The following is a 4971-nucleotide window of genomic DNA, read 5'->3' as shown; positions in this document are numbered from 1 at the left end:
GTATGCAAGGGTTTCACCGTTGTCAGTGGCTACCTCCCATCCTCTCAGTGGAAATGTTCAACGCACCCTGTCACGGCACGGCTATCCAGCTGTCGGTTCTCGATCATGTCGGAATAGAATCTAGTGATTCTTTTGCGTCTGTCACTAACGCCCCACAATCGCGAGTTTGAAGCTCGTCACAGTCATTCAATCATTGAATACTACTCAGAATACCACAGACAAGGTTTAGACCTTCCGGATTCTCTTGAATGCCGCCATCAGTTCTAGCTTATACCACGAAGACTCTGATCTCACGGAATGGATGGCTCGGTTGTCAGGCGAGCGCTCGTTTGTCAAGCGAGCAACAACCATGCATCGTGTATCAAGAATCCAAGAGATATCCACCCAATCTAAGGTAGAACGGAGGTGGTTGTCAGTCACACGTTCATAGGTGAGAATGATGATGAGTGTCACGGATCATCACATTCATCAAGTTGAAGAACAAGTGATATCTTGGAACAAGAACAAGCTGAATTGAATAGAAGAACAATAGTAATTGCATTAATACTCGAGGTACAGCAGAGCTCCACACCTTAATCTATGGTGTGTAGAAACTCTACCGTTGAAAATACATAAGAACAAGGTCTAGGCATGGCCGTGAGGCCAGCCTCCCAATGATCTAAGAACTAGATGTCCGAAGATGAAAATACAATCGTAAAAGGTCCTATTTATAGGGAACTAGTAGCTTAAGAATTACAAAGATGAGTAAAAGACATAAAAATCCACTTCCGGGCCCACTTGGTGTGTGCTTGGGCTAATCAGTGAAGCATTTTCGTGTAGAGACTCTTCTTGGAGTTAAACGCCAGCTTTTGTGCCAGTTTGGGCGTTTAACTCCCACTTTGGTGCCAGTTCCGGCGTTTAACGCTGGGAATTCTGAAGGTGACATTGAACGCCGGTTTGGGCCATCAAATCTTGGGCAAAGTATGGACTATCATATATTGCTGGAAAGCCCAGGATGTCTACTTTCCAACGCCGTTAAGAACGCGCCAATTAGGTTTCTGTAGCTCCAGAAAATCCACTTCGAGTGCAGGGAGGTCAGAATCCAACAGCATCTGCAGTCCTTTTCAATCTCTGAATCAGATTTTTGCTCAAGTCCCTCAATTTCAGCCAGAAAATACCTGAAATCACAGAAAAATACACAAACTCATAGTAAAGTCCAGAAAAGTGAATTTTAACTAAAAACTAATAAAAATATACTAAAAACTAACTAGATCCTACTAGAAACATACTAAAAACAATGCCAAAAAGCGTACAAATTATCCGCTCATCACTACCAGAGCGTTGTAAATATTTGGCATCTTCCCTGGAGGGAAAGCTACATCCAATACCGGACCTATTATTTGGTCGATACGTCCCAAGTTTTTTTTTTCAAGCACAGAAATCTCAAGACCAGAAGTGGTAGGATTTTTGGGGAGGTTTGGTTCATTCCGAATTCTTGAATTCGAAATGAAAGGGTTGGGTTCGCTTTGACCGTTAAAAGTAGGTAACCCGTTCCCCCTGTATTTTGTTTGTCTCTATTGCATTCTATCTCATCGTATCCCATTCGGTTCTGCGATATTTGAGAATCGCCGTCAATACCTCGGTGTAGGTTCGGGATACTCCCTTGTTCCACAGTCCGGGGCTATTTAAACTAACCAATTTAGAATTCTCCGATGTACTAGTATTAGCAATAGCAAGTGCATCTTTGATGCAGTCATCAATTCTCCCGAGAGGCTACAATTGCCGCGAGCAAACATATTAATGACGAGGAAGGCATTTTTGTTTTTGCTATGCTACAAATACTTTACTTGTTCTGCTATTCTGCACAAGCCTGGCTAAGGAAGAATTACGAAGGGTAAAAATATGCGGATTAAAAGCTAAAGCTTAGGACATACTTTTTTTATTTAGAAATATCCACCATTTACGAAAATTTTGTTTCTTTTTTAAGAAAACAGTAAGGTAAGGCCATTCCATTTCGACAAAATACCCACACCCAAGTTCCATAGTTTTGGGTCCGCTAGCCCGATCATGATTTTCTTACCCCCAGAGGTAAGGGTCCTTACCTTTTTGGCCGGTTGTGGGCGAGGAGGGATTCGAACCCCCGACACCATGGTTCGTAGCCACGTGCTCTAATCCTCTGAGCTATAGGCCCTATCCCGTCTCCACTGGATCTATTTTCCGGAGTACCCTAAAACTAAAAAGGGAACCATCCCTCTCCCCAGCCATTTCATTTCGGCTTAAGAAGATGTGAAAGCGCCTCTCTCTCTCTCTATAAGAACGGTGCGTTTCGAGGTGTGAAGTGGGCGAGAAGGGATTTCATAATTGGGGTTTTGAATAAGACGACCTTTTTCATTTTGAATTCTTATTACTTTTTCCATATTGATTGCATTGATCTCGGTAGCTACGCCACCCACGGAATTTAAAGAACCTAAAGGAGCATGAGTCATATTTTCTGCGGAACGTTCTCACCGTCAATACCTTGGTGTAGGTTCGGGATACTCCCTTGTTCCACAGTCCGGGGCTATTTAAACTAACCAATTCAGAATTCTCCGATGTACTAGTATTAGCAATAGCAAGTGCATCTTTGATGCAGTCATCAATTCTCCCGAGAGGCTACAATTGCCGCGAGCAAACATATTAATGACGAGGAAGGCATTTTTGTTTTTGCTATGCTACAAATACTTTACTTGTTCTGCTATTCTGTACAAGCCTGGCTGAGAAAGAATTACGAAGGGTAAAAATATGCGGATTAAAAGCTAAAACTTAGGACATACTTTTTTTATTTAGAAATATCTACCATTTACGAAAATTTTGTTTCTTTTTTAAGAAAATAGTAAGGTAAGGCCATTCCATTTCGACAAAATACCCACACCCAAGTTCCATAGCTTTGGGTCCGCTAGCCCGATCATGATTTTCTTACCCCCAGAGGTAAGGGTCCTTACCTTTTTGGCCGGTTGTGGGCGAGGAGGGATTCGAACCCCCGACACCGTGGTTCGTAGCCACGTGCTCTAATCCTCTGCTACAAGCCTCATCCTGTCTCCACTGGATCTGTTTTCCGGAGTACCCTAAAACTAAAAAAAGGGAACCTTCCCTCTCCCCAGCCATTTCATGCGGGACCAAATTAATACGTTCTAAGAAGAAATATTGGAATCTCTTCGATCTCATAAGTATCATACCATATATATATATAACCCCTTATGTACAGTAAAAGAAAGAAGATATATGACCCTTTTTAATGTAATTTTTTGTAATTAATATCCCATGACATCCAAATACAAAAAAAATAAATATTTTTAAGAAATTAACAATGATTTTATAAATCCCGTAACATTAGTTAATGTAAAAACTTCATTTTATGATATTCGTAAAAGCTACTACTCAGTTAATTTGAGATTTTAATATAATTTAATATTTGATTTCTATTTTCATTCTTAATTATTTATATAGTTTATTTACTAAGTTAACAATCATAATTGTAGATTTCTTGTAATAATTGCAGTTTTAGTTAGCTAGAAACATGAATTAGGTTTGTCAGCTAGGTTGGAGGAGTTAATACATAAATAAGTTTTTGAATCAAGAAAAATAAAATAAATAATTAAAAATTGATTCCAAAAATTACTACTAACAGTAATGCATAGAATGAACTAGGTGTGAGTAACAGTGAATTTATTTCCAATGAAATCAGAAGTTATGATAATATGATATCTTGCCTTTAAGAATTTGAGTAAAAATTTATATTCAGTGCAAATTAAAATTTATTTATTACGTATTTAATTATAAATACATGTATTGTATGTTTAATTAATTTTTAAATCATTTTAAAAAATGATCAAATTAAAAATCATTCACCAAAAAATAAAAAATCAATTCTTTTAAAAAATAAGTCATAGATTGAAAACGTGAAAAATAATAATTCCACTCCTATTTTTGGATAATATCACTCTATATATGATTTTCTTTTCAGTACATGGGATATTAATTACAAAAAACTACATTAAAAGGGTTGTATATATATTTTTTTACTATATGTAACGAGTTATGAATAATTTTTTAAGGTTTCAAAGGGTGATATATATATATATATATATATATATATATATTTACTTATTTGTTATACATGATTTCAACCAAAGTTTGGTCCAAAGAATTTCAACTATGATAAGTCCAATTAATAGTCTATAAAATAAATAAATTCAGTAGACTTCTAAATATGAATCCTAGCTTTAATTTCTAAAAATTAATCAAAATATTAAGCGGTAATTTATCTCGGAATAAAAGTCTCCTCACTGTGCACGTGACAGTGACTGTGTGTGTGACAATAATAGCGTGCGGTAGAGACAAATATACAAAACTACACAGCACACTTCTTCTTTCGACACATATATGCTCAACCTAGTATGCCTTTCTTAGCTGTAAGCACCATGATTATATTCTTATTGAACACTAGTAACAGCTAAATCCTCCTTTTTTGGTATGGTAACTCCAAGTTTTAATTTATTACAATATTTGCCAATGTTTATTACAAGCTTCTCGTGGAGGGTTGTGATAGTGATTTGGGTAATGTGTGTTGAAACTTTTTATCGCGTGCAAAATAGTTTTTCTATGTGTTCTTTAAATTTGAATGGACTTGTATCTGGCTCATTCCCTAATGAATGACTCTATTGTAGGTGGACCTCACGACAGAATCTGTAGGCCATGGTGAATTCACCACGCCACCCAGTCAGAGGGATACGGAATGCAACGTTGATGATGATAGATGTTACAATAGATTCCCATTGGGGTGCAGTGGTAGAAAGAAACAAATGCCTGATGTCATGCTGATGAAACTAGATAGGATCCCAAAGGTAGATCGTGTTGTAGTTGTGGGCATTTCATTTAGGATTCATTCGTTGTTACCTTACGCTTATAGTTGATGCGGCATTATTATGACATGTGACAGGGAATGGACCTAGC

The sequence above is a fragment of the Arachis stenosperma genome, chromosome 3 (genome assembly GCF_014773155.1).
Source record: "Arachis stenosperma cultivar V10309 chromosome 3, arast.V10309.gnm1.PFL2, whole genome shotgun sequence".
Taxonomy (NCBI): Eukaryota; Viridiplantae; Streptophyta; class Magnoliopsida; order Fabales; family Fabaceae; genus Arachis; species Arachis stenosperma.
The sequence above is the reverse complement of the archived record's forward strand: the minus strand, read 5'-3'. Positions refer to the sequence as shown.